At 50.0% G+C, this 22488-nt stretch overlaps 29 non-coding genes and 4 pseudogenes across 29 annotated transcripts; 10 read left to right on the top strand and 23 right to left on the bottom strand.

Moving 5' to 3' along the window:
* Positions 1 to 50: 50 nt before the first annotated feature.
* LOC135005917 (U1 spliceosomal RNA) lies at positions 51 to 186 on the top strand (annotated as a pseudogene).
* A 701-nt stretch (positions 187 to 887) lies between these two features.
* Positions 888 to 1051, top strand: LOC135005705 (U1 spliceosomal RNA). Its single transcript, XR_010206233.1, has one exon. It is a non-coding gene; the product is annotated as a U1 spliceosomal RNA (small nuclear RNA).
* Positions 1052 to 1203: 152 nt separating this feature from the next.
* On the top strand, positions 1204 to 1366 carry LOC135005899 (U1 spliceosomal RNA). The gene has a single exon (XR_010206415.1). It is a non-coding gene; the product is annotated as a U1 spliceosomal RNA (small nuclear RNA).
* A 674-nt stretch (positions 1367 to 2040) lies between these two features.
* On the top strand, positions 2041 to 2204 carry LOC135005657 (U1 spliceosomal RNA). Its single transcript, XR_010206187.1, has one exon. It is a non-coding gene; the product is annotated as a U1 spliceosomal RNA (small nuclear RNA).
* A 151-nt stretch (positions 2205 to 2355) lies between these two features.
* LOC135005748 (U1 spliceosomal RNA) lies at positions 2356 to 2518 on the top strand. Its single transcript, XR_010206274.1, has one exon. It is a non-coding gene; the product is annotated as a U1 spliceosomal RNA (small nuclear RNA).
* Positions 2519 to 3192: 674 nt separating this feature from the next.
* On the top strand, positions 3193 to 3356 carry LOC135005604 (U1 spliceosomal RNA). The gene has a single exon (XR_010206137.1). It is a non-coding gene; the product is annotated as a U1 spliceosomal RNA (small nuclear RNA).
* Positions 3357 to 3508: 152 nt separating this feature from the next.
* LOC135005946 (U1 spliceosomal RNA) lies at positions 3509 to 3671 on the top strand. Its single transcript, XR_010206438.1, has one exon. It is a non-coding gene; the product is annotated as a U1 spliceosomal RNA (small nuclear RNA).
* A 674-nt stretch (positions 3672 to 4345) lies between these two features.
* On the top strand, positions 4346 to 4509 carry LOC135005576 (U1 spliceosomal RNA). Its single transcript, XR_010206110.1, has one exon. It is a non-coding gene; the product is annotated as a U1 spliceosomal RNA (small nuclear RNA).
* A 152-nt stretch (positions 4510 to 4661) lies between these two features.
* On the top strand, positions 4662 to 4797 carry LOC135005934 (U1 spliceosomal RNA; annotated as a pseudogene).
* An 855-nt stretch (positions 4798 to 5652) lies between these two features.
* LOC135005751 (U1 spliceosomal RNA) lies at positions 5653 to 5815 on the bottom strand. Its single transcript, XR_010206277.1, has one exon. It is a non-coding gene; the product is annotated as a U1 spliceosomal RNA (small nuclear RNA).
* A 468-nt stretch (positions 5816 to 6283) lies between these two features.
* LOC135005836 (U1 spliceosomal RNA) lies at positions 6284 to 6446 on the top strand. Its single transcript, XR_010206357.1, has one exon. It is a non-coding gene; the product is annotated as a U1 spliceosomal RNA (small nuclear RNA).
* An 828-nt stretch (positions 6447 to 7274) lies between these two features.
* LOC135005801 (U1 spliceosomal RNA) lies at positions 7275 to 7437 on the bottom strand. The gene has a single exon (XR_010206325.1). It is a non-coding gene; the product is annotated as a U1 spliceosomal RNA (small nuclear RNA).
* A 152-nt stretch (positions 7438 to 7589) lies between these two features.
* On the bottom strand, positions 7590 to 7753 carry LOC135005649 (U1 spliceosomal RNA). Its single transcript, XR_010206179.1, has one exon. It is a non-coding gene; the product is annotated as a U1 spliceosomal RNA (small nuclear RNA).
* Positions 7754 to 8427: 674 nt separating this feature from the next.
* LOC135005849 (U1 spliceosomal RNA) lies at positions 8428 to 8590 on the bottom strand. The gene has a single exon (XR_010206369.1). It is a non-coding gene; the product is annotated as a U1 spliceosomal RNA (small nuclear RNA).
* A 142-nt stretch (positions 8591 to 8732) lies between these two features.
* Positions 8733 to 8896, bottom strand: LOC135005669 (U1 spliceosomal RNA). Its single transcript, XR_010206198.1, has one exon. It is a non-coding gene; the product is annotated as a U1 spliceosomal RNA (small nuclear RNA).
* Positions 8897 to 9570: 674 nt separating this feature from the next.
* Positions 9571 to 9733, bottom strand: LOC135005930 (U1 spliceosomal RNA). The gene has a single exon (XR_010206427.1). It is a non-coding gene; the product is annotated as a U1 spliceosomal RNA (small nuclear RNA).
* Positions 9734 to 9885: 152 nt separating this feature from the next.
* LOC135005734 (U1 spliceosomal RNA) lies at positions 9886 to 10049 on the bottom strand. Its single transcript, XR_010206261.1, has one exon. It is a non-coding gene; the product is annotated as a U1 spliceosomal RNA (small nuclear RNA).
* Positions 10050 to 10723: 674 nt separating this feature from the next.
* Positions 10724 to 10886, bottom strand: LOC135005831 (U1 spliceosomal RNA). Its single transcript, XR_010206352.1, has one exon. It is a non-coding gene; the product is annotated as a U1 spliceosomal RNA (small nuclear RNA).
* A 152-nt stretch (positions 10887 to 11038) lies between these two features.
* Positions 11039 to 11202, bottom strand: LOC135005688 (U1 spliceosomal RNA). Its single transcript, XR_010206216.1, has one exon. It is a non-coding gene; the product is annotated as a U1 spliceosomal RNA (small nuclear RNA).
* A 698-nt stretch (positions 11203 to 11900) lies between these two features.
* LOC135005966 (U1 spliceosomal RNA) lies at positions 11901 to 12036 on the bottom strand (annotated as a pseudogene).
* A 152-nt stretch (positions 12037 to 12188) lies between these two features.
* LOC135005704 (U1 spliceosomal RNA) lies at positions 12189 to 12352 on the bottom strand. Its single transcript, XR_010206232.1, has one exon. It is a non-coding gene; the product is annotated as a U1 spliceosomal RNA (small nuclear RNA).
* A 674-nt stretch (positions 12353 to 13026) lies between these two features.
* Positions 13027 to 13189, bottom strand: LOC135005884 (U1 spliceosomal RNA). The gene has a single exon (XR_010206403.1). It is a non-coding gene; the product is annotated as a U1 spliceosomal RNA (small nuclear RNA).
* Positions 13190 to 13341: 152 nt separating this feature from the next.
* Positions 13342 to 13505, bottom strand: LOC135005575 (U1 spliceosomal RNA). The gene has a single exon (XR_010206108.1). It is a non-coding gene; the product is annotated as a U1 spliceosomal RNA (small nuclear RNA).
* Positions 13506 to 14179: 674 nt separating this feature from the next.
* LOC135005818 (U1 spliceosomal RNA) lies at positions 14180 to 14342 on the bottom strand. Its single transcript, XR_010206341.1, has one exon. It is a non-coding gene; the product is annotated as a U1 spliceosomal RNA (small nuclear RNA).
* Positions 14343 to 14494: 152 nt separating this feature from the next.
* Positions 14495 to 14658, bottom strand: LOC135005629 (U1 spliceosomal RNA). Its single transcript, XR_010206160.1, has one exon. It is a non-coding gene; the product is annotated as a U1 spliceosomal RNA (small nuclear RNA).
* A 698-nt stretch (positions 14659 to 15356) lies between these two features.
* LOC135005915 (U1 spliceosomal RNA) lies at positions 15357 to 15492 on the bottom strand (annotated as a pseudogene).
* A 152-nt stretch (positions 15493 to 15644) lies between these two features.
* On the bottom strand, positions 15645 to 15808 carry LOC135005615 (U1 spliceosomal RNA). The gene has a single exon (XR_010206147.1). It is a non-coding gene; the product is annotated as a U1 spliceosomal RNA (small nuclear RNA).
* Positions 15809 to 19044: 3236 nt separating this feature from the next.
* Positions 19045 to 19208, bottom strand: LOC135006037 (U1 spliceosomal RNA). The gene has a single exon (XR_010206495.1). It is a non-coding gene; the product is annotated as a U1 spliceosomal RNA (small nuclear RNA).
* A 670-nt stretch (positions 19209 to 19878) lies between these two features.
* LOC135005760 (U1 spliceosomal RNA) lies at positions 19879 to 20041 on the bottom strand. The gene has a single exon (XR_010206286.1). It is a non-coding gene; the product is annotated as a U1 spliceosomal RNA (small nuclear RNA).
* A 142-nt stretch (positions 20042 to 20183) lies between these two features.
* On the bottom strand, positions 20184 to 20347 carry LOC135005668 (U1 spliceosomal RNA). The gene has a single exon (XR_010206197.1). It is a non-coding gene; the product is annotated as a U1 spliceosomal RNA (small nuclear RNA).
* A 674-nt stretch (positions 20348 to 21021) lies between these two features.
* LOC135005938 (U1 spliceosomal RNA) lies at positions 21022 to 21184 on the bottom strand. Its single transcript, XR_010206430.1, has one exon. It is a non-coding gene; the product is annotated as a U1 spliceosomal RNA (small nuclear RNA).
* A 152-nt stretch (positions 21185 to 21336) lies between these two features.
* On the bottom strand, positions 21337 to 21500 carry LOC135005703 (U1 spliceosomal RNA). Its single transcript, XR_010206231.1, has one exon. It is a non-coding gene; the product is annotated as a U1 spliceosomal RNA (small nuclear RNA).
* A 674-nt stretch (positions 21501 to 22174) lies between these two features.
* LOC135005854 (U1 spliceosomal RNA) lies at positions 22175 to 22337 on the bottom strand. Its single transcript, XR_010206374.1, has one exon. It is a non-coding gene; the product is annotated as a U1 spliceosomal RNA (small nuclear RNA).
* Positions 22338 to 22488: the final 151 nt, after the last annotated feature.

Here is a 22488-nt window from a genome sequence, read left to right as displayed (position 1 = left end):
TTCACAGGGGGGAACCCGAGCAGCGACCCTCCCCAGCTCTAGCCCAACTCCTACTTACCTGCCAGGTGAGATACTATGATCATGAAGGTGCTTCTCCCAGGGCAAGGCTCAACCATTGCACTCTGGGTGTGCTGCTCCTGCGATTTCCCCAAATGTGGGAAACTTGACTGCATAATTTGTGTTTCCCCTCGTCGGCTCTCGTATAATTCAGATCTCTTTGTCTCAGGTCTCTCTCCAGCCTAGTTTGCTGTCTGTTTCCACTTCTCTTTTCTTCAGCCGCTCCCTTCTATACCCTTGTGCACTATCCTGACTTCTCCTCCCGTCTGCTTACTTTGTGCCTTCCAATGCACAATGCAAACTACAGGTAGTGCTGCAGGGCCCACACCCTTTTACTTGCCTTACAGAGCAGCTCTGGAGCTGTTACAGTGCCCAGCTGCTGCAAGAAATCAGCTTGAATGCTTCAGGGGCTGGGGCATAGCCAACATGAGCCCCACACCAAAGGAGGGTGGAGGTGTTTAATGCAAACTAGGGGTCAGCCAAGCGCCGCAAAAGGCCACCATGCCCTGCACGCCCCTTTTCTCTTTTCATATGCAGACGAGGGTTGAAGCCAACTTTGACCCACTGCTTGGATGACATCACCATATGCAAATCCATCTGCGGCAGGCCTTCCCCCAGGAATGCTTGCACTAGTTGTTGCATTTGGTTTGTTGTTTGGGGGTGCTTCAGTATTAGGCAGCCTTCTGCCCTCCCATGTTCATCTGAAAATATATGTTCTCCCTGCAGTTGTTGTCCCAAGATGAGAGTTCCCTTGTGCTGCCTCAGTTGAATCTCCTTTACTTGACAGAGATGTGCATGAGCAGCGGCCCTCCCCAGCCCTATTCCAAATCATACTTATTTTGCATAGGAGATACCATGGTCATGAAGATTTTTCTCCCAGGGTGAGGTTCATTCATTGCATTTTGGGTATGCTGACCCCTGTGATTTCCCCAAATGTGGGAAACTTGACTGCATTATTTGTGGTAGTGGGAGACTGTGTTTGTGCTTTCCTCTGGTCAGCTCTGGTAAAAGTCAGATTTCTTTGTCTCAGATTTTCCTTTAGCCTTGTTCTTTTTTCGAGAGTTCCCTTGTGCTGCCTCAGTTGGATCTCCTTCACTTTACAGGGGGGTACCCGAGCAGCGACCCTCCCCAGCTCTAGCCCAACTCCTACTTACCTGCCAGGTGAGATACTATGATCATGAAGGTGCTTCTCCCAGGGCAAGGCTCACCCATTGTACTCTGGGTGTGCTGCTCCTGTGATTTCCCCAAATGTGGGAAACTTGACTGCATAATTTGTGTTTCCCCTGGTCGGCTCTCGTATAATTCAGATCTCTTTGTCTCAGGTCTCTCTCCAGCCTAGTTTGCTGTCTGTTTCCACTTCTCTTTTCTTCAGCCGCTCCCTTCTATACCCTTGTGCACTATCCTGACTTCTCCTCCCGTCTGCTTACTTTGTGCCTTCCAATGCACAATGCAAACTACAGGTAGTGCTGCAGGGCCCACACCCTTTTACTTGCCTTACAGAGCAGCTCTGGAGCTGTTACAGTGCCCAGCTGCTGCAAGAAATCAGCTTGAATGCTTCAGGGGATGGGGCATGGCCAACATGAGCCCCACACCAAAGGAGGGTGGAGGTGTTTAATGCGAACTAGGGGTCATCCAAGCACCGCAAAAGGCCGCCATGCCCTGCACGCCCCTTTTCTCTTTTCATATGCAGATGAGGGTTGAAGCCAACTTTGACCCACTGCTTGGATGACATCACCGTATGCAAATCCGTCTTCTGCAGAACTTCCCCCAGGAATGCTTGCACTAGTTGTTGCATTTGGTTTGTTGTTTGGGGGTGCTTCAGTATTAGGCAGCCTTCTGCCCTCCCATGTTCATCTGAAAATATGTGTTCTCCCTGCAGTTGTTGTCCCCAGATGAGAGTTCCCTTGTGCTGCCTCAGTTGAATCTCCTTTACTTGACAGAGATGTGCCTGAGCAGCGGCCCTCCCCAGCTCTATCCCAAATCATACTTATTTTGCATAGGAGATACCATGGTCATGAAGATTATTCTCCCAGGGTGAGGTTCATTCATTGCATTATGGGTATACTGACCCCTGTGATTTCCCCAAATGTGGGAAACTCGACTGCTTTATTTGTGGTAGTGGGGGACTGTGTTTGTGTTTTCCTCTGGTCAGCTCTGGTAAAAGTCAGATTTCTTTGTTCAGATCTTCCTCTAGCCTTGTTCTTCTTTCGAGAGTTCCCTTGTGCTGCCTCAGTTGGATCTCCTTCACTTGACAGGGGGGTGCCCAAGCAGAGACCCTCCCCAGCTCTAGCCCAACTCCTACTTACCTGCCAGGTGAGATACTATGATCATGAAGGTGCTTCTCCCAGGGCAAGGCTCACCCATTGCACTCTGGGTGTGCTGCCCCTGCGATTTCCCCAAATGTGGGAAACTTGACTGCATAATTTGTGTTTCCCCTGGTCGGCTCTCGTGTAATTCAGATCTCTTTGTCTCAGGTCTCTCTCCAACCTAGTTTGCTGTCTGTTTCCACTTCTCTTTTCTTCAGCCGCTCCCTTCTATACCCTTGTGCACTATCCTGACTTCTCCTCCCGTCTGCTTACTTTGTGCCTTCCAATGCACAATGCAAACTACAGGTAGTGCTGCAGGGCCCACACCCTTTTACTTGCCTTACAGAGCAGCTCTGGAGATGTTACAGTGCCCAGCTGCTGCAAGAAATCAGCTTGAATGCTTCAGGGGATGGGGCATGGCCAACATGAGCCCCACACCAAAGGAGGGTGGAGGTGTTTAATGCGAACTAGGGGTCATCCAAGCACCGCAAAAGGCCGCCATGCCCTGCACGCTCCTTTTCTCTTTTCATATGCAGATGAGGGTTGAAGCCAACTTTGACCCACTGCTTGGATGACATCACCGTATGCAAATCCGTCTTCTGCAGAACTTCCCCCAGGAATGCTTGCACTAGTTGTTGCATTTGGTTTGTTGTTTGGGGGTGCTTCAGTATTAGGCAGCCTTCTGCCCTCCCATGTTCATCTGAAAATATGTGTTCTCCCTGCAGTTGTTGTCCCCAGATGAGAGTTCCCTTGTGCTGCCTCAGTTGAATCTCCTTTACTTGACAGAGATGTGCATGAGCAGCGGCCCTCCCCAGCCCTATTCCAAATCATACTTATTTTGCATAGGAGATACCATGGTCATGAAGATTGTTCTCCCAGGGTGAGGTTCATTCATTGCATTTTGGGTATGCTGACCCCTGTGATTTCCCCAAATGTGGGAAACTTGACTGCATTATTTGTGGTAGTGGGGGACTGTGTTTGTGCTTTCCTCTGGTCAGCTCTGGTAAAAGTCAGATTTCTTTGTCTCAGATTTTCCTCTAGCCTTGTTCTTCTTTCGAGAGTTCCCTTGTGCTGCCTCAGTTGGATCTCCTTCAGTTTACAGGGGGGTACCCGAGCAGCGATCCTCCCCAGCTCTAGCCCAACTCCTACTTACCTGCCAGGTGAGATACTATGATCATGAAGGTGCTTCTCCCAGGGCAAGGCTCACCCATTGCACTCTAGGTGTGCTGCTCCTGCGATTTCCCCAAATGTGGGAAACTTGACTGCATAATTTGTGTTTCCCCTGGTCGGCTCTCGTATAATTCAGATCTCTTTGTCTCAGGTCTCTCTCCAGCCTAGTTTGCTGTCTGTTTCCACTTCTCTTTTCTTGAGCCGCTCCCTTCTATGCCCTTGCGCACTATCCTGACTTCTCCTCCTGTCTGCTTACTTTGTGCCTTCCAACGCACAATGCGAACTACAGGTAGTGCTGCAGGGCCCACACCCTTTTACTTGCCTTACAGAGCAGCTCTGGAGCTGTTACAGTGCCCAGCTGCTGCAAGAAATCAGCTTGAATGCTTCAGGGGCTGGGGCATAGCCAACATGAGCCCCACACCAAAGGAGGGTGGAGGTGTTTAATGCAAACTAGGGGTCAGCCAAGTGCCGCAAAAGGCCACCATGCCCTGCACACCCCTTTTCTCTTTTCATATGCAGACGAGGGTTGAAGCCAACTTTGACCCACTGCTTGGATGACATCACCATATGCAAATCCATCTGCGGCAGGCCTTCCCCCAGGAATGCTTGCACTAGTTGTTGCATTTGGTTTGTTGTTTGGGGGTGCTTCAGTATTAGGCAGCTTTCTGCCCTCCCATGTTCATCTGAAAATATATGTTCTCCCTGCAGTTGTTGTCCCCAGATGAGAGTTCCCTTGTGCTGCCTCAGTTGAATCTCCTTTACTTGACAGAGATGTGCACGAGCAGCGGCCCTCCCCAGCCCTATTCCAAATCATACTTATTTTGCATAGGAGATACCATGGTCATGAAGATTTTTCTCCCAGGGTGAGGTTCATTCATTGCATTTTGGGTATGCTGACCCCTGTGATTTCCCCAAATGTGGGAAACTCAACTGCATTATTTGTGGTAGTGGGGGACTGTGTTTGTGCTTTCCTCTGGTCAGCTCTAGTAAAAGTCAGATTTCTTTGTCTCACATTTTCCTCTAGCCTTGTTCTTCTTTCGAGAGTTCCCTTGTGCTGCCTTTGTTGGATCTCCTTCACTTTACAGGGGGGTACCCGAGCAGCGACCCTCCCCAGCTCTAGCCCAACTCCTACTTACCTGCCAGGTGAGATACTATGATCATTAAGGTGCTTCTCCCAGGGCAAGGCTCACCCATTGTACTCTGGGTGTGCTGCTCCTGCGATTTCCCCAAATGTGGGAAACTTGACTGCATAATTTGTGTTTCCCCTCGTCGGCTCTCGTATAATTCAGATCTCTTTGTCTCAGGTCTCTCTCCAGCCTAGTTTGCTGTCTGTTTCCACTTCTCTTTTCTTCAGCCGCTCCCTTCTATACCCTTGTGCACTATCCTGACTTCTCCTCCCGTCTGCTTACTTTGTGCCTTCCAATGCACAATGCAAACTACAGGTAGTGCTGCAGGGCCCACACCCTTTTACTTGCCTTACAGAGCAGCTCTGGAGCTGTTACAGTGCCCAGCTGCTGCAAGAAATCAGCTTGAATGCTTCAGGGGCTGGGGCATAGCCAACATCAGCCCCACACCGAAGGAGGGTGGAGGTGTTTAATGCAAACTAGGGGTCAGTCAAGCGCCGCAAAAGGCCACCATGCCCTGCACGCCCCTTTTCTGTTTTCATATGCAGATGAGGGTTGAAGCCAACTTTGACCCACTGCTTGGATGACATCACCATATGCAAATCCATCTGCGGCAGGCCTTCCCCCAGGAATGCTTGCACTAGTTGTTGCATTTGGTTTGTTGTTTGGGGGTGCTTCAGTATTAGGCAGCCTTCTGCTGCACCCTGCTTTGGTGTGGGGCTCATGTTGGCCATGCCCCATCCCCTGAAGCTTTCAAGCAGATTTCTTGCAGCAGCTGGGCACTGTAACAGCTCAAGAGCTGCTCTGTAAGGCAAGTAAAAGGGTGTGGGCCCTGCAGCACTACCTGTAGTTTGCATTGTGCATTGGAAGGCACAAAGTAAGCAGACGGGAGGAGAAGTCAGGATAGTGCACAAGGGTATAGAAGGGAGCGGCTGAAGAAAAGAGAAGTGGAAACAGACAGCAAACTAGGCTGGAGAGAGATCTGAGACAAAGAGATCTGAATTATACGATAGCCGACCAGGGGAAACACAAATTATGCAGTCAAGTTTCCCACATTTGGGGAAATCGCAGGGGCAGCACACCCAGAGTGCAATGGGTGAGCCTTGCCCTGGGAGAAGCACCTTCATGATCATAGTATCTCACCTGGCAGGTAAGTATGAGTTGGGCTAGAGCTGGGGAGGGTCGCTGCTCGGGCACCCCCCTGTTAAGTGAAGGAGATCCAACTGAGGCAGCACAAGGGAACTCTCAAAAGAAGAACAAGGCTAGAGGAAGATCTGAAACAAAGAAATCTGACTTTTACCAGAGCTGACCAGAAGAAAACACAAACACAGTCCCCCACTACCACAAATAAAGCAGTCGAGGTGAGGTTCATTCATTGCATTTTGGGTATGCTGACCCCTGTGATTTCCCCAAATGTGGGAAACTCGACTGCTTTATTTGTGGTAGTGGGGGACTGTGTTTGTGTTTTCTTCTGGTCAGCTCTGGTAAAAGTCAGATTTCTTTGTTTCAGATCTTCCTCTAGCCTTGTTCTTCTTTTGAGAGTTCCCTTGTGCTGCCTCAGTTGGATCTCCTTCACTTAACAGGGGGGTGCCCGAGCAGCGACCCTCCCCAGCTCTAGCCCAACTCCTACTTACCTGCCAGGTGAGATACTATGATCATGAAGGTGCTTCTCCCAGGGCAAGGCTCACCCATTGCACTCTGGGTGTGCAGCCCCTGCGATTTCCCCAAATGTGGGAAACTTGACTGCATAATTTGTGTTTCCCCTGGTCGGCTCTCGTATAATTCAGATCTCTTTGTCTCAGATCTCTCTCCAGCCTAGTTTGCTGTCTGTTTCCACTTCTCTTTTCTTCAGCCGCTCCCTTCTATACCCTTGTGCACTATCCTGACTTCTCCTCCCGTCTGCTTACTTTGTGCCTTCCAATGCACAATGCAAACTACAGGTAGTGCTGCAGGGCCCACACCCTTTTACTTGCCTTACAGAGCAGCTCTGGAGCTGTTACAGTGCCCAGCTGCTGCAAGAAATCTGCTTGAATGCTTCAGGGGATGGGACATGGCCAACATGAGCCCCACACCAAAGGAGGGTGGAGCAGAAGGCTGACTAATACTGAAGCACCCCCAAACAACAAACCAAATGCAACAACTAGTGCAAGCATTCCTGGGGGAAGGCCTGCCGCAGATGGATTTGCATATGGTGATGTCATCCAAGCAGTGGGTCAAAGTTGGCTTCAACCCTCGTCTGCATATGAAAACAGAAAAGGGGCGTGCAGGGCATGGTGGCCTTTTGCGGCGCTTGACCGACCCCTAGTTTGCATTAAACACCTCCACCCTCCTTCGGTGTGGGGCTCATGTTGGCTATGCCCCAGCCCCTGAAGCATTCAAGCTGATTTCTTGCAGCAGCTGGGCACTTTAACAGCTCCAGAGCTGCTCTGTAAGGCAAGTAAAGGGGTGTGGGCCCTGCAGCACTACCTGTAGTTTGCATTGTGCATTGGAAGGCACAAAGTAAGCAGACGGGAGGAGAAGTCAGGATAGTGCACAAGGGTATAGAAGGGAGCGGCTGAAGAAAAGAGAAGTGGAAACAGACAGCAAACTAGGCTGGAGAGAGACCTGAGACAAAGAGATCTGAATTATACGAGAGCCGACCAGGGGAAACACAAATTATGCAGTCAAGTTTCCCACATTTGGGGAAATCGCAGGAGCAGCACACCCAGAGTGCAATGGGTGAGCCTTGCCCTGGGAGAAGCACCTTCATGATCATAGTATCTCACCTGGCAGGTAAGTAGGAGTTGGGCTAGAGCTGGGGAGGGTCGCTGCTCGGGTACCCCCCTGTCAAGTGAAGGAGATCCAACTGAGGCAGCACAAGGGAACTCTCGAAAGAAGAACAAGGCAAGAGGAAAATCTGAGACAAAGAAATCTGACTTTTACCAGAGCTGACCAGAGGAAAGCACAAACACAGTCCCCCACTACCACAAATAATGCAGTTGAGTTTCCCACATTTGGGGAAATCACAGGGGTCAGCATACCCAAAATGCAATGAATGAACCTCACCCTGGGAGAACAATCTTCATGACCATGGTATCTCCTATGCAAAATAAGTATGATTTGGAATAGGGCTGGGGAGGGCCGCTGCTCATGCACATCTCTGTCAAGTAAAGGAGATTCAACTGAGGCAGCACAAGGGAACTCTCATCTGGGGACAACAACTGCAGGGAGAACACATATTTTCAGATGAACATGGGAGGGCAGAAGGCTGCCTAATACTGAAGCACCCCCAAACAACAAACCAAATGCAACAACTAGTGCAAGCATTCCTGGGGGAAGTTCTGCAGAAGACGGATTTGCATACGGTGATGTCATACAAGCAGTGGGTCAAAGTTGGCTTCAACCCTCATCTGCATATGAAAAGAGAAAAGGGGCGTGCAGGGCATGGCGGCCTTTTGCGGTGCTTGGATGACCCCTAGTTCGCATTAAACACCTCCACCCTCCTTTGGTGTGGGGCTCATGTTGGCCATGCCCCATCCCCTGAAGCATTCAAGCAGATTTCTTGCAGCAGCTGGGCACTGTAACAGCTCCAGAGCTGCTCTGTAAGGCAAGTAAAAGGGTGTGGGCCCTGCAGCACTACCTGTAGTTTGCATTGTGCATTGGAAGGCACAAAGTAAGCAGACGGGAGGAGAAGTCAGGATAGTGCACAAGGGTAAAGAAGGGAGCGGCTGAAGAAAAGAGAAGTGGAAACAGACAGCAAACTAGGCTGGAGAGAGACCTGAGACAAAGAGATCTGAATTATACGAGAGCCGACCAGGGGAAACACAAATTATGCAGTCAAGTTTCCCACAGTTGGGGAAATCGCAGGGGCAGCACACCCAGAGTGCAATGGGTGAGCCTTGCCCTGGGAGAAGCACCTTCATGATCATAGTATCTCACCTGGCAGGTAAGTAGGAGTTGGGCTAGAGCTGGGGAGGGTCTCTGCTCGGGCACCCCCCTGTCAAGTGAAGGAGATCCAACTGAGGCAGCACAAGGGAACTCTCAAAAGAAGAACAAGGCTCTGAAACAAAGAAATCTGACTTTTACCAGAGCTGACCAGAGGAAAACACAAACACAGTCCCCCACTACCACAAATAAAGCAGTCGAGTTTCCCACATTTGGGGAAATCACAGGGGTCAGCATACCCAGAATGCAATGAATGAACCTCACCCTGGGAGAATAATCTTCATGACCATGGTATCTCCTATGCAAAATAAGTATGATTTGGGATAGAGCTGGGGAGGGCCGCTGCTCAGGCACATCTCTGTCAAGTTAAGGAGATTCAACTGAGGCAGCACAAGGGAACTCTCATCTAGGGACAACAACTGCAGGGAGAACACATATTTTCAGATGAACATGGGAGGGCAGACGGCTGCCTAATACTGAAGCACCCCCAAACAACAAACCAAATGCAACAACTAGTGCAAGCATTCCTGGGGGAAGGCCTGCCGCAGAGGGATTTGCATATGGTGATGTCATCCAAGCAGTGGGTCAAAGTTGGCTTCAACCCTCGTCTGCATATGAAAAGAGAAAAGGGGCGTGCAGGGCATGGTGGCCTTTTGCGGCGCTTGGCTGACCCCTAGTTTGCATTAAACACCTCCACCCTCCTTTGGTGTGGGGCTCATGTTGGCTATGCCCCAGCCCCTGAAGCATTCAAGCTGATTTCTTGCAGCAGCTGGGCACTGTAACAGCTCCAGAGCTGCTCTGTAAGGCAAGTAAAAGGGTCTGGGCCCTGCAGCACTACCTGTAGATCGCATTGTGCGTTGGAAGGCACAAAGTAAGCAGACAGGAGGAGAAGTCAGGATAGTGCGCAAGGGCATAGAAGGGAGCGGCTCAAGAAAAGAGAAGTGGAAACAGACAGCAAACTAGGCTGGAGAGAGACCTGAGACAAAGAGATCTGAATTATACGAGAGCCGACCAGGGGAAACACAAATTATGCAGTCAAGTTTCCCACATTTAGGGAAATCGCAGGGGCAGCACACCCAGAGTGCAATGGGTGAGCCTTGCCCTGGGAGAAGCACCTTCATAATCATAGTATCTCACCTGGCAGGTAAGTAGGAGTTGGGCTAGAGCTGGGGAGGGTCGCTGTTCGGGCACCCCCCTGTCAAGTGAAAGAGATCCAACTGAGGTAGCACAAGGGAACTCTCGAAAGAAGAACAAGGCTAGAGGAAGATCTGAGACAAAGAAATCTGACTTTTTCCAGAGCTGACCAGAGGAAAGCACAAACACAGTCCCCCACTACCACAAATAATGCTGTCGAGTTTCCCACATTTGGGGAAATCACAGGGGTCAGCATACCCAGAATGCAATGAATGAACCTCACCTTGGGAGAACAATCTTCATGACCATGGTATCGCCTATGCAAAATAAGTATGATTTGGGATAGGGCTGGGGAGGGCCGCTGCTCAGGCACATCTCTGTCAAGTAAAGGAGATTCAACTGAGGCAGCACAAGGGAACTCTCATCTTGGGACAACAACTGCAGGGAGAACATATATTTTCAGATGAACATGGGAGGGCAGAAGGCTGCCTAATACTGAAGCACCCCCAAACAACAAACCAAATGCAACAACTAGTGCAAGCATTCCTGGGGGAAGGCCTGCCGCAGATGGATTTGCATATGGTGATGTCATCCAAGCAGTGGGTCAAAGTTGGCTTCAACCCTCGTCTGCATATGAAAAGAGAAAAGGGGCGTGCAGGGCATGGTGGCCTTTTGCGGCGCTTGGCTGACCCCTAGTTTGCATTAAACACCTCCACCCTCCTTTGGTGTGGGGCTCATGTTGGCTATGCCCCAGCCCCTGAAGCATTCAAGCTGATTTCTTGCAGCAGCTGGGCACTGTAACAGCTCCAGAGCTGCTCTGTAAGGCAAGTAAAAGGGTCTGGGCCCTGCAGCACTACCTGTAGATCGCATTGTGCGTTGGAAGGCACAAAGTAAGCAGACAGGAGGAGAAGTCAGGATAGTGCGCAAGGGCATAGAAGGGAGCGGCTCAAGAAAAGAGAAGTGGAAACAGACAGCAAACTAGGCTGGAGAGAGACCTGAGACAAAGAGATCTGAATTATACGAGAGCCGACCAGGGGAAACACAAATTATGCAGTCAAGTTTCCCACATTTAGGGAAATCGCAGGGGCAGCACACCCAGAGTGCAATGGGTGAGCCTTGCCCTGGGAGAAGCACCTTCATGATCATAGTATCTCACCTGGCAGGTAAGTAGGAGTTGGGCTAGAGCTGGGGAGGGTCGCTGTTCGGGCACCCCCCTGTCAAGTGAAAGAGATCCAACTGAGGCAGCACAAGGGAACTCTCGAAAGAAGAACAAGGCTAGAGGAAGATCTGAGACAAAGAAATCTGACTTTTTCCAGAGCTGACCAGAGGAAAGCACAAACACAGTCCCCCACTACCACAAATAATGCAGTCGAGTTTCCCACATTTGGGGAAATCACAGGGGTCAGCATACCCAGAATGCAATGAATGAACCTCACCTTGGGAGAACAATCTTCATGACCATGGTATCGCCTATGCAAAATAAGTATGATTTGGGATAGGGCTGGGGAGGGCCGCTGCTCAGGCACATCTCTGTCAAGTAAAGGAGATTCAACTGAGGCAGCACAAGGGAACTCTCATCTGGGGACAACAACTGCAGGGAGAACACATATTTTCAGATGAACATGTGAGGGCAGAAGGCTGCCTAATACTGAAGCACCCCCAAACAACAAACCAAATGCAACAACTAGTGCAAGCATTCCTGGGGGAAGGCCTGCAGCAGTTGGATTTGCATATGGTGATGTCATCCAAGCAGTGGGTCAAAGTTGGCTTCAACCCTCGTCTGCATATGAAAAGAGAAAAGGGGCGTGCAGGGCATGGCGGCCTTTTGCAGCGCTTGGATGACCCCTAGTTCGCATTACACACCTCCACCCTCCTTCGGTGTGGGGCTCATGTTGGCTATGCCCCAGCCCCTGAAGCATTCAAGCTGATTTCTTGCAGCAGCTGGGCACTGTAACTGCTCCAGAGCTACTCTGTAAGGCAAGTAAAAGGGTGTGGGCCCTGCAGCACTACCTGTAGTTCGCATTGTGCGTTGGAAGGCACGAAGTAAGCAGACGGGAGAAGTCAGGATAGTGCGCAAGGGCATAGAAGGGAGCGGCTCAAGAAAAGAGAAGTGGAAACAGACAGCAAACTAGGCTGGAGAGAGACCTGAGACAAAGAGATCTGAATTATACGAGAGCCGACGAGGGGAAACACAAATTATGCAGTCACGTTTCCCACATTTGGGGAAATCGCAGGAGCAGCACACCCAGAGTGCAATGGTTGAGCCTTGCCCTGGGAGAAGCACCTTCATGATCATAGTATCTCACCTGGCAGGTAAGTAGGAGTTGGGCTAGAGCTGGGGAGGGTCGCTGCTCGGGTTCCCCCCTGTGAAGTGAAGGAGATCCAACTGAGGCAGCACCAGGGAACTCTCGAAAGAAGAACAAGGCTAGAGGAAGATCTGAGACAAAGAAATCTGACTTTTACCAGAGCTGACCAGAGGAAAGCACAAACACAGTCTCCCACTACCACAAATAATGCAGTCAAGTTTCCCACATTTGGGGAAATCACAGGGGTCAGCATACCCAAAATGCAATGAATGAACCTCACCCTGGGAGAAAAATCTTCATGACCATGGTATCTCCTATGCAAAATAAGTATGATTTGGAATAGGGCTGGGGAGGGCCGCTGCTCATGCACATCTCTGTCAAGTAAAGGAGATTCAACTGAGGCAGCACAAGGGAACTCTCATCTTGGGACAACAACTGCAGGGAGAACATATATTTTCAGATGAACATGGGAGGGCAGAGGACTGCCTAATACTGAAGCACCCCCAAACAACAAACCAAATGCAACAACTAGTGCAAGCATTCCTGGGGGAAGGCCTGCCGCAGATGGATTTGCATATGGTGATGTCATCCAAGCAGTGGGTCAAAGTTGGCTTCAACCCTCGTCTGCATATGAAAAGAGAAAAGGGGCGTGCAGGGCATGGTGGCCTTTTGCGGCGCTTGGCTGACCCCTAGTTTGCATTAAACACCTCCACCCTCCTTTGGTGTGGGGCTCATGTTGGCTATGCCCCAGCCCCTGAAGCATTCAAGCTGATTTCTTGCAGCAGCTGGGCACTGTAACAGCTCCAGAGCTGCTCTGTAAGGCAAGTAAAAGGGTGTGGGCCCTGCAGCACTACCTGTAGTTCGCATTGTGCGTTGGAAGGCACAAAGTAAGCAGACAGGAGGAGAAGTCAGGATAGTGCGCAAGGGCATAGAAGTAAGCGGCTCAAGAAAAGAGAAGTGGAAACAGACAGCAAACTAGGCTGGAGAGAGACCTGAGACAAAGAGATCTGAATTATACGAGAGCCGACCAGGGGAAACACAAATTATACAGTCAAGTTTCCCACATTTGGGGAAATCGCAGGAGCAGCACACCCAGAGTGCAATGGGTTAGCCTTGCCCTGGGAGAAGCACCTTCATGATCATAGTATCTCACCTGGCAGGTAAGTAGGAGTTGGGCTAGAGCTGGGGAGGGTCGCTGCTAGGGTACCCCCCTGTAAAGTGAAGGAGATCCAATTAAGGCAGCACAAGGGAACTCTCGAAAGAAGAACAAGGCTAGAGGAAAATCTGAGACAAAGAAATCTGACTTTTACCAGAGCTGACCAGAGGAAAGCACAAACACAGTCCCCCACTACCACAAATAATGCAGTTGAGTTTCCCACATTTGGGGAAATCACAGGGGTCAGCATACCCAAAATGCAATGAATGAACCTCACCCTGGGAGAAAAATCTTCATGACCATGGTATCTCCTATGCAAAATAAGTATGATTTGGAATAGGGCTGGGGAGGGCCGCTGCTCATGCACATCTCTGTCAAGTAAAGGAGATTTAACTGAGGCAGCACAAGGGAACTCTCATCTGGGGACAACAACTGCAGGGAGAACACATATTTTCAGATGAACATGGGAGGGCAGAAGGCTGCCTAATACTGAAGCACCCCCAAACAACAAACCAAATGCAACAACTAGTGCAAGCATTCCTGGGGGAAGTTCTGCAGAAGACGGATTTGCATACGGTGATGTCATCCAAGCAGTGGGTCAAAGTTGGCTTCAACCCTCATCTGCATATGAAAAGAGAAAAGGGGCGTGCAGGGCATGGCGGCCTTTTGCGGTGCTTGGATGACCCCTAGTTCGCATTAAACACCTCCACCCTCCTTTGGTGTGGGGCTCATGTTGGCCATGCCCCATCCCCTGGAGCATTCAAGCTGATTTCTTGCAGCAGCTGGGCACTGTAACAGCTCCAGAGCTGCTCTGTAAGGCAAGTAAAAGGGTGTGGGCCCTGCAGCACTACCTGTAGTTTGCATTGTGCATTGGAAGGCACAAAGTAAGCAGATGGGAGGAGAAGTCAGGATAGTGCACAAGGGTATAGAAGGGAGCGGCTGAAGAAAAGAGAAGTGGAAACAGACAGCAAACTAGGCTGGAGAGAGACCTGAGACAAAGAGATCTGAATTATACGAGAGCCGACCAAGGGAAACACAAATTATGCAGTCAAGTTTCCCACATTTGGGGAAATCGCAGGGGCAGCACACCCAGAGTGCAATGGGTGAGCCTTGCCCTGGGAGAAGCACCTTCATGATCATAGTATCTCACCTGGCAGGTAAGTAGGAGTTGGGCTAGAGCTGGGGAGGGTCGCTGTTCGGGCACCCCCCTGTCAAGTGAAAGAGATCCAACTGAGGCAGCACAAGGGAACTCTCGAAAGAAGAACAAGGCTAGAGGAAGATCTGAGACAAAGAAATCTGACTTTTTCCAGAGCTGGCCAGAGGAAAGCACAAACACAGTCCCCCACTACCACAAATAATGCAGTCGAGTTTCCCACATTTGGGGAAATCACAGGGGTCAGCATACCCAGAATGCAATGAATGAACCTCACCCTGGGAGAACAATCTTCATGACCATGGTATCGCCTATGCAAAATAAGTATGATTTGGGATAGGGCTGGGGAGGGCCGCTGCTCAGGCACATCTCTGTCAAGTAAAGGAGATTCAACTGAGGCAGCACAAGGGAACTCTCATCTGGGGACAACAACTGCAGGGAGAACACATATTTTCAGATGAACATGTGAGGGCAGAAGGCTGCCTAATACTGAAGCACCCCCAAACAACAAACCAAATGCAACAACTAGTGCAAGCATTCCTGGGGGAAGGCCTGCAGCAGATGGATTTGCATATGGTGATGTCATCCAAGCAGTGGGTCAAAGTTGGCTTCAACCCTCGTCTGCATATGAAAAGAGAAAAGGGGCGTGCAGGGCATGGCGGCCTTTTGCAGCGCTTGGATGACCCCTAGTTTGCATTACACACCTCCTCCCTCCTTCGGTGTGGGGCTCATGTTGGCTATGCCCCAGCCCCTGAAGCATTAAAGCTGATTTCTTGCAGCAGCTGGGCACTGTAACTGCTCCAGAGCTACTCTGTAAGGCAAGTAAAAGGGTGTGGGCCCTGCAGCACTACCTGTAGTTCGCATTGTGCGTTGGAAGGCACGAAGTAAGCAGACGGGAGAAGTCAGGATAGTGCGCAAGGGCATAGAAGGGAGCGGCTCAAGAAAAGAGAAGTGGAAACAGACAGCAAACTAGGCTGGAGAGAGACCTGAGACAAAGAGATCTGAATTATACGAGAGCCGACGAGGGGAAACACAAATTATGCAGTCAAGTTTCCCACATTTGGGGAAATCGCAGGAGCAGCACACCCAGAGTGCAATGGTTGAGCCTTGCCCTGGGAGAAGCACCTTCATGATCATAGTATCTCACCTGGCAGGTAAGTAGGAGTTGGGCTAGAGCTGGGGAGGGTCGCTGCTCGGGTTCCCCCCTGTGAAGTGAAGGAGATCCAACTGAAGCAGCACCAGGGAACTCTCGAAAGAAGAACAAGGCTAGAGGAAGATCTGAGACAAAGAAATCTGACTTTTTCCAGAGCTGGCCAGAGGAAAGCACAAACACAGTCCCCCACTACCACAAATAATGCAGTCGAGTTTCCCACATTTGGGAAAATCACAGGGGTCAGCATACCCAGAATGCAATGAATGAACCTAACCCTGGGAGAACAATCTTCATGACCATGGTATCTCCTATGCAAAATAAGTATGATTTGGGATAGGGCTGGTGAGGGCCGCTCAGGCACATCTCTGTCAAGTAAAGGAGATTCAACTGAGGCAGCACAAGGGAACTCTCATCTGGGGACAACAACTGCAGGGAGACCACATCTTTTCAGATGAACATGGGAGGGCGAAGGCTGCCTAATACTGAAGCACCATCAAATATCAAACCATGGCCCTCATTCCGAGTTGATCGCTCGCAAGGCGATTTTAGCAGAGTTACACACGCTAAGCCGCCGCCTACTGGGAGTGAATCTTAGCTTCTTAAAATTGCGACCGATGTATTCGCAATATTGCGATTACAAACTACTTAGCAGTTTCAGAGTAGCTTCAGACTTACTCTGCATCTGCGATCAGTTCAGTGCTTGTCGTTCCTGGTTTGACGTCACAAACACTCCCAGAGTTCGCCCAGACACTCCCCCGTTTCTCCGGCCACTCCTGCGTTTTTTCCGGAAACTGTAGCGTTTTTTCCCACACGCCCATAAAACGGCCTGTTTCCGCCCAGTAACACCCATTTCCTGTCAATCACATTACGATCGCCGGAGCGAAGAAAAATCCGTGAGTAAAAATACTTTCTTCATTGTAAAATTACTTGGCGCAGTCGCAGTGCGAATATTGCGCATGCGTACTAAGCAGAATTTCACTGCGATGCGATGAAATTTACAGAGCGAACGACTCGGAATGAGGGCCCATATGCAACAACTAGTACAAGCACTCCTGGGGGAAGGTCTGCAGCAGACGGATTTGCATACGGTGATGTAAATCCAAGCAGTGGGCCAAAGTTGACTGGAACCCTCATCTGCATATGAAAAGAGAAAAGGGGCATGCAGGGCATGGCGGCCTTTTGCAGTGCTTGGATGACCCCTAGTTCGCATTAAACACCCCCACCCTCCTTTGGTGTGGGGCTCATGTTGGCCATGCCCCATCCCCTGATGCATTCAAGCTGATTTCTTGCAGCAGCTGGGCACTGTAACAGCTCCAGAGCTGTTCTGTAAGGCAAGTAAAAGTGTGTGGGCCCTGCAGCACCACCTGTTGTTCGCATTGTGCGTTGGAAGGCACAAATTAAGCAGACGGGAGGAGAAGTCAGGATAGTGCGCAAGGGCATTCTTTTCTCTTAGTCCGGGGGCAAGGCTTCAAAATGGGGTCTGCAACGGAGGAGACACAGGGGGCGTGGTCACAGCAGCTTTTCTCTACAGTCTGCACCAGCAGGAGCCTACACCATTTTTTATGATCACGCTGAACTGCAGTGCGACTGCAATTACAGCATGGTCAAGAAGGGAGGCGTCATGCTGGGTGGCCATGCCCTGTCACTGTGCAGGAGCCAGCACCGCTCACACACTAGTCCCCGGGTGCAGCCCCCAACCCCCGGGACACCTGGAGCAACAAAATGTAGATTCAGGCCACCAGGCCACGCCCCTACCTATGAAACCATGCCTCCTTTTTACCATTGCGCTGTTTATCTGCGCGCACTGCATTACAATCTCCCTCGCCACCTCTCTGGGTGTCACCAATGATAGTGACACCTCTGCCATGCTTGTAGCAGCTGGTCCTAAGATCTACGCCTCAAGCCCTGAGTGTTTGCCCTTGTGACTTGTTGATCATCATAGCGAAGCAGATGCTTACAGAAAACTGCAGGGGCTTAGATTGAAAATAAAAACAATTGATGGGTATAAGGTAGAGAGGAGTGGGTACGGTTCTCCGAGAACCGAATTCCCCACGAACTCCACGTGGTTTACATTGGTCCGAGGCAGGCTCGGTTGTTCCTGCCTGACTCGGAAAACCTGAACAAGGGAAAATGTCATCATCCCGCTGTCAGATTCTCGTGAGATTCGGATTCCATATAAAGAGCTGCGCGTTGCTGCCATTTTTACTCGTGCATTGAAGAGAGAGCGGAGAGGACGTGGCTATGTTCTCTCAGTGGAAATCTCAATATCAGTGCTCAGTATCAGTGGTTACTTATTGCTGCTCAGTAATACTAGTAGTGTGTCTCTCCTGCTCAGTGTCAGTTCTCAGTAGTATCCTCATCAGTGCTCAGTATCACTGCTCATTGTCTTGTGCTGCATTGTGGTGCTCAGCATACTACAGTACATTACTAATAGTCCAGTGCTGCATCTTGCTGCTCAGTGTCAGTTCTAGTATCCTCATCAGTGCTCACTATCACTGCTCATTGCATTGTGGTGTTCTGTATACTACAGTAACATAGTAATATAGTATATATAGAGGAGCGGGTTCGGTTCTCCGAGAACCGAATTCCCGACGAACTCCACGTGGTTTACACTGGTCCGAGGCAGGCTCGGTTGTTCCTGCCTGACTCGGAAAACCTGAACAAGGGAAAATGTCATCATCCCGCTGTCGGATTCTCGCGAGATTCGGATTCCATATAAAGAGCTGCGCGTTGCCGCCATTTTTACTCGTGCATTGAAGAGAGAGCGGAGAGGACGTGGCTATGTTCTCTCAGTGGAAATCTCAATATCAGTGCTCAGTATCAGTGGTTACTTATTGCTGCTCAGTAATACTAGTAGTGTGTCTCTCCTGCTCAGTGTCAGTTCTCAGTAGTATCCTCATCAGTGCTCAGTATCACTGCTCATTGTCTTGTGCTGCATTGTGGTGCTCAGCATACTACAGTACATTACTAATAGTCCAGTGCTGCATCTTGCTGCTCAGTGTCAGTTCTAGTATCCTCATCAGTGCTCACTATCACTGCTCATTACATTGTGGTGTTCTGTATACTACAGTAACATAGTAATATAGTAACATATGGTAACATAGTTTTTGAGGTTGAATAGAGGCAAATTGCCCATCGTGTTCAACCTGTTTTAAGTTGTGATGATTCTACATACTTGCTGAATAATGTTTTATGACTAGTTAGCTACTATAACTCATGTTACCCCCGGATTAACCATGTTGATATTTTAAGTATTATAACCTTGGATAGCTTTTTCATTCAGAAATGTATCCATTCCTTTTTTAAATCCAATTACAGAGTCCGCCATTACCACCTTCCCTGGCAGGGAATTCCACATCCTGATTGCCCTAACAGTGAAGATCATAGTATCTCACCTGGCAGGTAAGTAGGAGTTGGGCTAGAGCTGTGGAGGATTGCTGCTCGGGCACCCCCTGTCAAGTGAAGGAGATCCAACTGAGGCAGCACAAGGGAACTCTCGAAAGAAGAACAAGGCTAGAGGAAGATCTGAGACAAAGAAATCTGACTTTTACCAGAGCTGACCAGAGGAAAGCACAAACACAGTCCCCCACTACCACAAATAATGCAGTCGAGTTTCCCACATTTGGGGAAATCACAGGGGTCAGCATACCCAGAGTGCAATGAATGAACCTCACCCTGGGAGAACAATCTTCATGACCATGGTATCTCCTATGCAAAATAAGTATGATTTGGGATAGGGCTGGGGAGGGCCGCTGCTCAGGCACATCTCTGTCAAGTAAAGGAGATTCAACTGAGGCAGCACAAGGGAACTCTCATCTGGGGACAACAACTGCAGGGAGAACACATATTTTCAGATGAACATGGGAGGGCAGAAGGCTGCCTAATACTGAAGCACCCCCAAACAACAAACCAAATGCAACTACTAGTGCAAGCATTCCTGGGGGAAGGCCTGCAGCAGACGGATTTGCATATGGTGATGTCATCCAAGCAGTGGGTCAAAGTTGGCTTCAACCCTCGTCTGCATATGAAAATAAAAAAGGGGTGTGCAGGGCATGGCTGCCTTTTGCGGCGCTTGGATGACCCCTAGTTCGCATTAAACACCTCCACCCTCCTTCGGTGTGGGGCTCATGTTGGCTATGCCCCAGCCCCTGAAGCATTCAAGCTGATTTCTTGCAGCAGCTGGGCACTGTAACAGCTCCAGAGCTGCTCTGTAAAGCAAGTAAAAGGGTGTGGGCCCTGCAGCACTACCTGTAGTTTGCATTGTGCGTTGGAAGGCACAAAGTAAGCAGACGGGGAAGTCAGGATAGTGCACAAGGGCATAGAAGGGAGCGGCTGAAGAAAAGAGAAGTGGAAACAGACAGCAAACTAGGCTGGAGAGAGACCTGAGACAAAGAGATCTGAATTATACGAGAGCCGACCAGGGGAAACACAAATTATGCAGTCAAGTTTCCCACATTTGGGGAAATCGCAGGGGCAGCACACCCAGAGTGCAATGGGTGAGCCTTGCCCTGGGAGAAGCACCTTCATGATCATAGTATCTCACCTGGCAGGTAAGTAGGAGTTGGGCTAGAGCTGGGGAGGGTCTCTGCTCGGGCACCCCCCTGTCAAGTGAAGGAGATCCAACTGAGGCAGCACAAGGGAACTCTCAAAAGAAGAACAAGGCTCTGAAACAAAGAAATCTGACTTTTACCAGAGCTGACCAGAGGAAAACACAAACACAGTCCCCCACTACCACAAATAAAGCAGTCGAGTTTCCCACATTTGGGGAAATCACAGGGGTCAGCATACCCAGAATGCAATGAATGAACCTCACCCTGGGAGAATAATCTTCATGACCATGGTATCTCCTATGCAAAATAAGTATGATTTGGGATAGAGCTGGGGAGGGCCGCTGCTCAGGCACATCTCTGTCAAGTTAAGGAGATTCAACTGAGGCAGCACAAGGGAACTCTCATCTAGGGACAACAACTGCAGGGAGAACACATATTTTCAGATGAACATGGGAGGGCAGAAGGCTGCCTAATACTGAAGCACCCCCAAACAACAAACCAAATGCAACAACTAGTGCAAGCATTCCTGGGGGAAGGCCTGCCGCAGATGGATTTGCATATGGTGATGTCATCCAAGCAGTGGGTCAAAGTTGGCTTCAACCCTCGTCTGCATATGAAAACAGAAAAGGGGCGTGCAGGGCATGGTGGCCTTTTGCTGCGCTTGTCTGACCCCTAGTTTGCATTAAACACCTCCACCCTCCTTCGGTGTGGGGCTCATGTTGGCTATGCCCCAGCCCCTGAAGCATTCAAGCTGATTTCTTGCAGCAGCTTGGCACTGCAACAGCTCCAGAGCTGCTCTGTAAGGCAAGTAAAAGGGTGTGGGCCCTGCAGCACTACCTGTAGTTTGCATTGTGCATTGGAAGGCACAAAGTAAGCAGACGGGAGGAGAAGTCAGGATAGTGCACAAGGGTATAGAAGGGAGCGGCTGAAGAAAAGAGAAGTGGAAACAGACAGCAAACTAGGCTGGAGAGAGACCTGAGACAAAGAGATCTGAATTATACGAGAGCCGACCAGGGGAAACACAAATTATGCAGTCAAGTTTCCCACATTTGGGGAAATCGCAGGAGCAGCACACCCAGAGTACAATGGGTGAGCCTTGCCCTTGGAGAAGCACCTTCATGATCATAGTATCTCACCTGGCAGGTAAGTAGGAGTTGGGCTAGAGCTGGGGAGGGTCGCTGCTCGGGCACCCCCCTGTAAAGTGAAGGAGATCCAACTGAGGCAGCACAAGGGAACTCTCGAAAGAAGAACAAGGCTAAAGGAAAATCTGAGACAAAGAAATCTGACTTTTACCAGAGCTGACCAGAGGAAAGCACAAACACAGTCTCCCACTACCACAAATAATGCAGTCAAGTTTCCCACATTTGGGGAAATCACAGGGGTCAGCATACCCAAAATGCAATGAATGAACCTCACCCTGGGAGAAAAATCTTCATGACCATGGTATCTCCTATGCAAAATAAGTATGATTTGGAATAGGGCTGGGGAGGGCCGCTGCTCATGCACATCTCTGTCAAGTAAAGGAGATTCAACTGAGGCAGCACAAGGGAACTCTCATCTTGGGACAACAACTGCAGGGAGAACATATATTTTCAGATGAACATGGGAGGGCAGAAGGCTGCCTAATACTGAAGCACCCCCAAACAACAAACCAAATGCAACAACTAGTGCAAGCATTCCTGGGGGAAGGCCTTCCGCAGAGGGATTTGCATATGGTGATGTCATCCAAGCAGTGGGTCAAAGTTGGCTTCAACCCTCGTCTGCATATGAAAAGAGAAAAGGGGCGTGCAGGGCATGGTGGCCTTTTGCGGCGCTTGGCTGACCCCTAGTTTGCATTAAACACCTCCACCCTCCTTTGGTGTGGGGCTCATGTTGGCTATGCCCCAGCCCCTGAAGCATTCAAGCTGATTTCTTGCAGCAGCTGGGCACTGTAACAGCTCCAGAGCTGCTCTGTAAGGCAAGTAAAAGGGTCTGGGCCCTGCAGCACTACCTGTAGATCGCATTGTGCGTTGGAAGGCACAAAGTAAGCAGACAGGAGGAGAAGTCAGGATAGTGCGCAAGGGCATAGAAGGGAGCGGCTCAAGAAAAGAGAAGTGGAAACAGACAGCAAACTAGGCTGGAGAGAGACCTGAGACAAAGAGATCTGAATTATACGAGAGCCGACCAGGGGAAACACAAATTATGCAGTCAAGTTTCCCACATTTGGGGAAATCGCAGGGGCAGCACACCCAGAGTGCAATGGGTGAGCCTTGCCCTGGGAGAAGCACCTTCATAATCATAGTATCTCACCTGGCAGGTAAGTAGGAGTTGGGCTAGAGCTGGGGAGGGTCGCTGTTCGGGCACCCCCCTGTCAAGTGAAAGAGATCCAACTGAGGTAGCACAAGGGAACTCTCGAAAGAAGAACAAGGCTAGAGGAAGATCTGAGACAAAGAAATCTGACTTTTTCCAGAGCTGA

This window comes from Pseudophryne corroboree, unplaced genomic scaffold (assembly GCF_028390025.1).
Source record: "Pseudophryne corroboree isolate aPseCor3 unplaced genomic scaffold, aPseCor3.hap2 scaffold_207, whole genome shotgun sequence".
NCBI lineage: Eukaryota > Metazoa > Chordata > Amphibia > Anura > Myobatrachidae > Pseudophryne > Pseudophryne corroboree.
This window is presented reverse-complemented; position numbering and strand designations above follow the sequence as displayed.